The sequence below is a fragment of the Echinops telfairi genome, unplaced genomic scaffold (genome assembly GCF_000313985.2).
Source record: "Echinops telfairi isolate 266 unplaced genomic scaffold, ASM31398v2 ScPeMD7_7420;HRSCAF=8458, whole genome shotgun sequence".
Classification (NCBI taxonomy): domain Eukaryota; kingdom Metazoa; phylum Chordata; class Mammalia; order Afrosoricida; family Tenrecidae; genus Echinops; species Echinops telfairi.
In genome coordinates, this window is record NW_022111320.1 from 4,205,682 (window position 1) to 4,216,585 (window position 10,904).

The window sequence follows — 10,904 nt, forward strand, 5'->3', positions numbered from 1 at the left end:
TATTTCTTTTTAAAAATCATTTTACTGGGAGCTGGTACAGTTCTTATCACAATCCACACATATATCCACTGTGTCACGCACATTTGTACATATGTTAGACCTGGTCTGTTTCTTCTTTTGCTGTAGATATGTTGAGGTTTTTCCCAACAATCTGGGTTAGCTTGGATAGATGGTGTGTTTCTAGAAACTTCTCCATTTCATCTAGGCTGTCAAATTTGTTGGAATATAGTCCTTCAGAGTAATGTGTTATTATCCCTCTTCATCTCTAATTCTTACTGGTTGCATTTGTTAAGTTTGACAGTGGTTTGTTGGTTTGATCAGTCCTTTCAAAGAACCAACTTCTTGTCTTGTTGGCTTTTTCTATGGGTTTTCTGTTTTCAAATGCATTTATTTGTGCTCTAATCTTTATGATTTCTTTTCTCGTCGTGCTTGAAGGCCTCCTTTGCTGCTCTCGTTCTAGTTGTTGAAGATGCTGGGTTAATGTGAGGATCTTGGTGAGTTAGTTAATTGTGCCAGCCTGGCCGATAATCACATGTGGGGCTAATTGAAAGGTGGAGAGATAAATGGGTGGTGAGCCTCGCCTTTCTAGTTCTCAGGTCTCTTGGTTTGTGATGGTCACACCAGGGTGCAGCTGCCTTAGCAGTTCCCTGCTTCAGCTTGCAAGATTGACTTCCTACAAGACATCCCCAAGGAGAAGCTACATGGACCTATCCTGATGCAGCCCTGGGTGCTGGAGCAGCCGTGTGGAGACCCCTGCTAGTGCTGAGATGCTTGTTCGTTCACTGACTCAGCTTTCCTCCTGCAGTCGGCATCATTGCCTCTGTTTTGTGAGGTGGAGGACTTTGTGGACTGGTGTTGGGTTAATGTTGGACTTGTGGGCTTGGGCAGCATTGGGTTGGGATGTTTTCATGATGCACATTTTCTTTACATAAAACTCTCTTATACATGAGTTGCTGTGGATTTGTTTCTCTAAAGTACCTAGACTAATACACTTGGTTTTCTCCTCTTTTTGCACGGTGTGTTGATTGCTATAAAGTGTCCTCTGATAATTCCTTTGCTGTACTCCCGAAGCTTTGAGTATGTTGTGTTTGTGTTCTCATTTTTTTCTAGGAATTTTAATATCTTATCCCTTACTTCATCTATTACTTAGTCCTTTTTAAGTACTTGATATTCCGTTTCCATGCTTTTGATTTTTGCCTTGGTTTTTCCTACTGATTTCTAATTCTATAGCATTGTAGTCTGAGACAATGGAAAGTAGAATTTTAACATTTTAAAATTTATTAAGGCTTGTTTTGTGCCCTAGCATATGGTCTATTCTAGAGAACATTCCATGTGCACTGGAAAATATTGTATTCTGTGTTACTCTTGGGTGGAATGATCTATATATGTCTAGGAGGTGGAGTTAATTAATCGTGTTACTTACTTCTTCTATGAAGTAATGATTGTTTATCTCATGTTGAACATGTTGAACATGTTGAAACTTACATGCCTGTAAGTTTTTAAGACCAAAGATGCTACTAACTAAATTATAAACTTTATAAACTATATTATGCCAGTTGATCTAATTGTTCTTCAAGACTATGACCCTAAGTCTTCAAACCAAGAAAATCAATCCTGTGATGAGGTGAATGGTTAAGGGGTGGAGTCGTTAAAGCCTTGGACTGCGAACCCGAAGATCTTCAGTTAGACCCACAAGCTATTCTTTAGGAGAAAGATGAGGCAGTCTGCTTCTGTAAAGATTTATTGTCTTGGAAGCCCTGGAAGGCAGCTCCACTCTGTCCTAAAGGGTCATAATGTGTTGGAATCAACTTGATGTCAAAGTGGTAAAGTGTGTGTGTGTGTTTCATTGTTGTTTTGGTTATCACTCAGTCTTGTTATCATCTTACCAAGTCCACTTCCACTTTTATTACTTGCCTGGTCCCTACTAGTGTTTGAATTCTGGGCTCCTACCTCCCTTTGACCAGAGGTGTAGGAGACAGCTCATCTCCATTGAGCTGGGCAATGCAACCATCTGGGTTGATAGCCGCTGTGTTAGTTAAGAGCCAGATTCTATGCCTGCAATCCAGTCCCAATTCTACCTCATCCTAGCACTATGACCTCTGACAAATTGCTTAGCCTCGTTATGCCTGTATATATATATTTAAAATGTTAGTAGAATTGTAAATTGTTGTACCCAAGCAAATAGTAGATTTTAGCTTTTGCTATTAAAAACGCTTAGCAGAAAACAATGGTTTCCTGCTCACCAAGCAGCCCCAGGCTTAAGTCAACTCCTTTTCTCCCAGCAGGCTGCCCGTGGCCTTTGATTGTGTGAGCCTTACTGCAGGCTATGGCCTGAGCACTTTTCCAGGTGTGAGGGCGAAATGAGTTAAGAATAAACTAGGTATGGTTTGGAGGCACTCATCTTTAACTCCCTGTCTTTATCTTATTCCACCCAAGAAAGCATACAACAAATAGCATTAACCCTTACATGACCCTGTAATGACTATTGTGTCCTTTCTAGGATCTTGATATTAGAAGCATTTCTTCTAAGTGGAAGCAGAATGTTCTTACCATTTCAAACAGTAAAATGGTCTAAGTGTATGACAAAGAAATGAAGGCATTCCAGGTTCTTAATATTTTCCAAAATAATTTCCCTCATTCCCTTGACGGGCTTCTCAATTGATCACTTTCACAGTGGGGCATCTGCCCACAGCGTGAACTCTCTCTGAATCTTATCAAGGATTTGAAAATAACTTTGAAAATAACACTTTAGACAGCGACATTAAACAGGTCCTAAGAACAGATGACCTCAACAGTATTGCCTGAAGAAAGCTTTCTACTATTCAACTTGTTTTAGACTGTAATTCTAAATTTTGTCATGTTCTTAAAGAAGCAAAGTGTTTCTATTCTATACACAAAAGAAATATACACAGTAGCAAATATCAAAGTATTAACTCAATAGGAAAATCCTCCTTAGGAAACTATTGTCAGCAGGAAAAACTTTCCTGAAACTCAATGGCAAAAAAAAAAAAAAGATTCAAGAGTAGTTGGGCATTAAATTGATTTTTAAAAACTCATCAAGATTTGCACGAGAACTTTTCTTCATAAAAGAAAAAAAAGGAACAATCCAAACCTCTATAGCAGTAGATGAGTAAAGTGCTGTGATGAATTCATACTATAGAATAGTAGACATCAACGAAAAATATTCAACTATTGCTCCTTGCAACAACAGGTAGAATGTTGTAGAGCGAATCCTGAGTAAAAGATGCAAACCTCAGAACAGGGGTCACCTCTGAGGAATCTCACTTGTGGTAGAGTCCAAAAGAATCTTCTGGGAGAGCACGTAACGAGCAAGAGGCGTCTAGGGCCTGAGAACACCGCTTGTCGTCAGTTGGTCTCACTGTGGTGGCTTGGGTGCTGCTGTGACCCTGGAAGCTGTGCCACTGCGATTTCGAATGCCAGCAGGCTCCCCCAAAGCGAACAGGTGTCAGCGGAGCTTCCAGACAAAGAAGAGACTACGAAGAAGGAATCGGCTGCCCACTTTCACGGAAGTAGCTGCTGAAAACTTTACACATAGCACTGAAACCTCGTCAGATACAGAAGGTCTAATGGGTATGACTAGGAAGAGCTGTCTTCTCAAAGCAGCGCCAACCATAATGATGCAGAGGGAGTAAGCCTGTGGGAGTAAAACAGACCCAACTCAAAATGAGAAGATGCAGCTGCAAAAATCTACTAATAATCAGAATTTGCAATATGCAAAGTATGACTCTAGGAAAATTGGAAATCATCAAAAATGAAATTGATTGATTAATGATATCGTAAATGGTAGTGAGCTGAAATGGATTGCTATTGGCCATTTTTATCAGAAAATCATTCATTTCTATGCTAGGAATGACTGATCAAGAGGAAGGGCATTGGATTCATCATCAAGAAGTGAATTTTGAAATCAATCTCGAAGTACTATGCTGACTATGATAAAATGATATCGGTCTGCATCCCAGGAAATCCAATCAATACAACTAGTATTCAAATGTATGCACCAACTATACAAGCTAGTGATGAAGAAAATTGAGGAATTCTACCAATATCTTCAGTCTGAATTTGGTTGAACATGCAATAAAGATGCATTGATAATTATTGGTGATTGGAATGCAAAAGCTGGAAACAAAGAGGAAGGAACAGTCGTTCCAAAGTATGGTTATTGGCCTGAGCAAATTACCAGAGACGCTGGATTACACGGAAAAGGGTGTGGCATCAGGACTGGAGCAAGGCTTATTTACAAACTATGCTATGCAGATGACATAACCTTGCTTGCTGACAATAATAAGGACTTGAAGCACTTGCTGATGAAGATCACATATTGCAGCCTTCAGTATGGGTTGTAACTCATTGTAAGGAAGACAAAAATCCTTGCAGCCAGACCAATAGAGAGCATCAAGATGAATGGGGAAAAGCTTGAACCCGCAATCAGTTCTCATCACAGCAGCAGTAAGGAGATCAAATGACAGACTGCATTGGGTAGATCTGCTGTGCACGATACCTTTAAAGCGCTGAGAAGCAAGGAAGTTGCTTTGAGGACTAAGGTGCACCTGACCCAATCCAGTGTACTCTCAATTGTACCAAATATGCATGTGAAGTTGGACAATGAAGAAGCAAGAAGAAAGAAGAAGATGGATGCATTTGAATTACTGTGCTGATAAAGAATATTGACAGTACCATGGCCTGCCAAGAGGACACACAGACCTGTCTTGGAAGAAGCACAGCCACAATGCTCCTTGGAGGCAAGGAAGGCGAGCCTGCGTGTCATAAACTTTGGAGATGTTGTGAGGAGAGACCAGACCTTGGAGTAGGACATCATGCTTGGTGATGTGTGGGGGCAGAGAATGGCAATACATACGGATGAATCCCTTAGTCTCATATACTAATGAGCCTGGCACGATGGGTTTCTGTGATGGAGGGAGGCCTTCACCCTTGTGAGTTGGAGGTGAGTCCCAATCACATTCTCATAATTAATATTGTTCCCCACTATATCCTACCATAATTTTGCTACCTGCAAGTTACCTCTTAAGCTTTATCTATAGGAACAGACATGTGCTATTGCTCTCAAGGCTCTGAAGGCAGCCCCTCCCCCTTTACCTGCCCTGGCCACTGGTGTTAGGTTACTCCTCCAATATACTCAGGGACCTTCAGGGTTAGGGTACAGCCCACTTTGTTCCGTTTGTGGCTACCTGTAATTAGGGGGGCTAGTACGCCACTACCACCCGCCCCCCACCCCCTAGTGTATATAAGCCTTGGTTGGAAATATATTCTCTCTCTCTGCGCAGATCTGGCTGCTGAAGTCATGATGGTCCCGGAGGTGAGCAACCCCATACTTTATCTTGTCTGATGTCTCTTTAATTTTACCCCTCAATTACAAAACTTCCCCTTGGACCCATTCGACTGTGGGGGCTGTTACCCCACAGTAAAGTAGTGGGACAGTGAAAAAAATAAGACTTTCAATTAAATGGATTGATACATTGGATGTAACAATGGCCTGACACATAAGAACAATTGTGGGGAGTGTTTCCCCTTGCTGAACATAGAATTACTATGAGTTGGAACTGACTCAATGGTACTTAACACAATAGCAACCTAAAAACTCAATAGGCTTTAAAAATATACATAAAGAACCACTTACTAATGGACATTTCTTCTCGTTTAGATCCACAGTCAATCCTCCCAGAAGTAGCTGTCAAGAAATCAAACAGCACATTGCACTGGGTAAACCTGTGGAACAAGACTTCTTTAAAGCGTTGAAGAGTAAGGATGTTCCTGCGAGGACCAAGGTGTACCTGACCCAAGCCATGTTTATTTTCAGTTGCCTCGCGTGCACGTGAAAGTTGAACGTTGAATAAGGAAGACCGAAGATGAATTGATGCACTTGAACTAAGGTGTTGGGCGGAAAGTATACTTTCGTACCATGGATTGCCAAAAGAACTAACAGACCTATATCACAGGAAAAGTGCAACCCGTATGTTCCTTACAGGCAAGGATGGCGAGGCTTCACCTCACAGACTTTGGACAGGCGAGAGCAGTCACTGGCAAAGGACGTCATGCGTGGGAAAGTGGAAGGGCAGCAAAAAAAGAGGAAGGGCTTCGGTGAAGTCAATGGACACAGTGGCTACCGCAAGGAGCCCAAACATGTCAGCAGGACCAGGTGCCTTTTGTTCTGGTGTACGTCGGCTGCTGGGAGTTGGAATTAGCTAGAGGGCACCTGACAACAGCAATGGACATGTGCTGGTCACGTGGCGCACAACTTCTCAAATCTTAGAAAGGCTTCCTGTTCCACGTGGGGTTTTCGAGATCCTTTTGCTATTCTGGGTGCTGATGAATTGACCTCTGACTCACAGTGACCCCATGTGACAGAGTAGGACTGCCCCATGGGATTTTCTTGGCTGTAATTTTTACAGGATCATCTAAGGCATTGTAACTTAATCTAATACTGAGATTTTGAAGGCATTAAGCTAATAGTTAGCACAAATGTTGACTTTCTCTGTGTTCCTCTCAAAAATATTAACCATTTCATCATGCCCCTGTGAATCTTACTCCCAGAATGCCTTAGCACACAATTTAGAACAAAGGGGCAAGGACAAGGAATCCCTACGCCCTGGAATTAATTGCAGGAAGGTGTTTATGAGGGCCTAACACCCCTCATTCTGGAGAGCTATAATTAAGTCTACAGGCCCAGCACTCAAGAGCAGACTAGTTTTGTCTTTGACACTTGAGATAATGACTTCAAAAGCATTTTGGAAATGTTGAAGCACTGTAGTAACAATAACTGCAGAATTGGCTGGTGAAAGAGCTGTCTAGTAGAATGCAAACTCCAAAAAGGGTGTTTTATATCCTTGGTGCCTGGGATATGACTGCCATTTTAAAAATATTTGATGGATGAATGCATGAAAGGAAGGAAAGAAAAGAGAAGAAATGAAGCTGAGAGGGCGGGAGGAGACAGGAAGGGAGGGAAAACTTGAGGAAGAAAGAGGGAAAGAAAAAGAAGTGGGGACTCCTAGGCATTTTGAATTGTTGGTGTGTTTAATAAAGTTGAATTGGGCTGCCTGCCTTTCTCTGGCTGCCTTCTGTTAGTGCTGTGTTCATTCAAATGAAGCGTACCCTGCAGTGTGGTTAGAATCCAAGCAGTGACATCTGCCAAAACTGGAAACTGTGTGTTAGGCAGGGTTCTCTAAAGAAACAAAACCAGGATATAAATAAATAAATTATATATATACACTGAAGGTTCTTCAACTTTGGAGGGCTTCAGTCCAAGGTCAAAGAAGCAGACAGCAGAGTCTGCCCTCAGGCAAGACAGGCAAAGTCGGCCCACAGGCAGCAGACAACAGGGTGGGGCAGCAACAGTCAGTAGCGCAGGAGCTTAGGGATGCAGGCCCAGATGAGGTCTTGAGAGATATGCATAGCGAAGCAGGTCTCAATGGAACCTCAGCAGTGCACAGCAAGGCTACAGATCCATGAGTTGGCTCTCGGACATAGTATTGCAGCACACAGTTGAGGCAAAGGACTAACTCAGGCAGCAGAGCCTTGGTCCAATCACCAGGGAGAAAGAGGCAGGTCTCAGAGAGCCATTTATCTAGTGGCTCTCCAATGAAGTTACAACCTGATTAAACTCCGCCCACATGTTCCTATGGAGGCCTAGTTGGCACAATAAACCTAACTATCACACTGTGTAAGACGGGAACCTGTCAGAGAAGGAAAACTCAAATATCTCCCACTGAAACAAGTGGTTGGAAAGAGGTTAAGAATGCTGCCTAACCAGAGAAAGAATTTTTCAAAACCAGGAAAGACAAGGCATCCTCTTGAGTTCCAGTTCTCACTGGTTTCATGTCTATGTGAAAGTGCCCCTTATGTAGCAGGTGCTCACTAAGGGATAGATTTCATTTTGTCTAAAGAGGTGTTGGAAAGAACATAAACATTAGAATAAGACAAATCTGAGTTGGAAATTAATGGACAGAAAATTTCTCTGGATAGGTTTGTTTTCATACAATATATGGGTATACACATTATTCAGGGGTGATGTAAGATTTATATGAGAAAATGTTTCAGGTAATGCCTGAAATGTAGGCAGTATAAACAGTAACTATTATCCTATTAGGCTATTTTTACTTTATCTGGCTTCTCTGCAGGTGAGTTTCAGGGCGTGTGGATAGAAGTGTCCATCATACCCCAGGCACCTGCCATCTCAGATCCTTGAGCTGGCCCGGAGGCTTTCCCCCTAGATGTCCACTTCCTGAAGTCTTTGTTCAAACTCACCTTTCTGAAGAGGCCTACACTGAACTCCCCGTTTAAACAGCTCCCCCGCCCCCACCCTGATCAGTTTCTCCCCCTAGCACTTATGCCTTTAATAAACTACTTTCTGGGTTGCCCTGGAGCCCTGGTGGCGAGTGGTTATGCTTGGGCTGCTAATTGCAAGGTCAGCAGTTGGAAACCACCAGCTACTCTGCAGGAGAAAGATGAGGCTTTCTACTCCTTCAAAGCGTTACAGTCTCGGAAGCACCCAGGGGAAGTTCTACCCTGTCCTACAGTCTCTATGAGTCAGAATCAACTTGATGGCAATGGCTCGTTTGCATGGTATTTGTTTTAATATTAGTTTTATTGTATTTTCTGTACTGTTCATTTTCAGCCAGCCCCTACAAAAACATAAACTCCAGGAGACCAGGGAATATTTTTTTGGTCTATTTTCTTCACTAATGCTTCTTAACTAAATATGTGGGTGACAAGAGTAGGCACTCAATAATTAGTTCATTTGAATAGACTCCCCCTGAATTTTATAACTTTTTAGGTGGGTCTGTAATCTACTTTGATAGCATGAGTTCAGAAAACTATCACTGGCAGGAAACTCCTGCATCTTAAATTGGCCAACGGCCCACATACCACACAAACAGCCCCTGGCAGCGAGAACCTGGCGGGCCTAGCCTGGTTCAATTCATTTGGCAATGTGCTTCACCTCTACAGAGATGCCTTGGCTGCAACTTCTATAAAGGGGATAAAATCCATCTTTATTCCAGAAAACCCTTGTGAAGATTAAATGAGTTACTGCCGTAAAGTACCTATTGTACTGACTGGCATATTGGTTTTTAAGATTTCATGCAGATACCGTAAACAAGTAGTGCTTTGAAATTGTAGAAACTTTTATTAAACAAAAATATCACAAATGCAAAGCTATTATTTCTCAATAAATCTGCCATGTAAGTCTATATACTTCTGAAGGCAGGATTTCCATCTCTCTAACCCTTCTCTCTGAATCTATGCTCTTCCATTTACATGATATCAAGTGCCATTTTCAGCATCTTGAAGGGACGCAACCATGTTCCTTTGAACTAGTCTTAAATGTGGGGAACAGGAAGAAGTCTGCAGGGGCAGCATGAGGGCTAGGGTAAGGTTTGCAACCCTTGAAGATGGAACAGGTACTGTTATGATGGGGGAAAAAAATGTCCTCTGCACAACTTTCCTGCCTTTTTGTCAACAAGGTGGCTTTCAAATTCTTAGATCAGTCATAATGGTTGTGTGTCCTTCGAGAAAATCTTTCACGATTCTCCCTTTGGAATTCCCAAAATAGTCACCATGACCTTCTGAGCTGGCCTCTTTGACTTGAACAATACACTGGCCCTCGGAAGATACTGCTTTCATTGGACCTTTTTTTAAAAAGTCGTTTTATTGGGGGCTCATACAGCTCTTTTGATAATCCATACATCCATCCATTGTGTCAAGCACATTTGCACATTTGTTGTCATCATCGTTTACAGAACATTTTCTTTCTACCTGAGCCCTTCGTATCAGTTCCTCATTTTCCCCCTTCCCTTCCCCACTCTCCCTCCCCCTGATAATTGATAAATTGTTATTATTTTTTCATGTCTTATTCTTACCGATGCTCCCTTCACCCACTTTTCTGTTGCCTCTCCCCCCCCCCAGGGGGGTGTTATATGTAGATCATTGAGATCAGTTCCCCCTTTCTCCCCCCACCTTCCCCCTACCCTCCTGGTATCGCTACTCTCATTATTGGAATTGGGTCATTTTTAAAGGCACCCTAACGAGACAATAGAGGACCCCTGTGGCATAGTGGTTGTGCATTGGGCTGCTGGCCACAAGGTCTGTCATTCTCATTCACCAGTCCCTCCGCTAAAGAAAGATAAGGCTTTCTACTCCCATCAAGAGTTATAGTCTTGGACAATGGATGGATGTATGGATTGTGATAGGAGTTGTATGAGCCCCCAATAAAATGATTTTTTTAAAAAGAGAGTCTTAGAACCTCACAGGGGCAGTTCTACCCTGTTTTTAGGATTGCTGTGAGTCAAAATCAACTTGATGGCAGTGCGTTTTGTTTTTCTGAGTTCATGGGACTAGTATTCCTGAGAGAACTTGTCTGTGGTCACCCACTGGTCGCAGAACGTGTATAAACATATTGTATTTGGAACAAGCTCTTGCATGTATGAACTGGAATCATCATATTTCCATCCAAGTCCCAACCATCTCCCTTTAGCCTTACTCTGCTTCTCGATCACTGCCCTGCTAGGTTATTTACCCTCCTCGCCACCTGGTTCACTTCCCGCCTGCTAACCCTCAGGTCTGAAATTGATGAGGTCTCTCCAGCTTTAACTCTACTCTTTCCCCCTCACATTAAAAAACAAACAAACAAACAATGACAACTTGCCCTGAAGCCCAAACTACTTTCAGTCTGTGGTCATGTTTTTAAAATGTAATTCTAAGAAAAAAAACTCATGGGAAATAAGAGGAACATTTTTAATATACAAATAACTCTATTAGGCTTAATCCAAAACTAGTTTAATGCTATCCTTTATTACTAATAAATTGTTCCATTCAATTTTAAGGCCTTTTCCCACCCAGGATGTTCTCCTTAAAACCTTATTTTTTTTTAA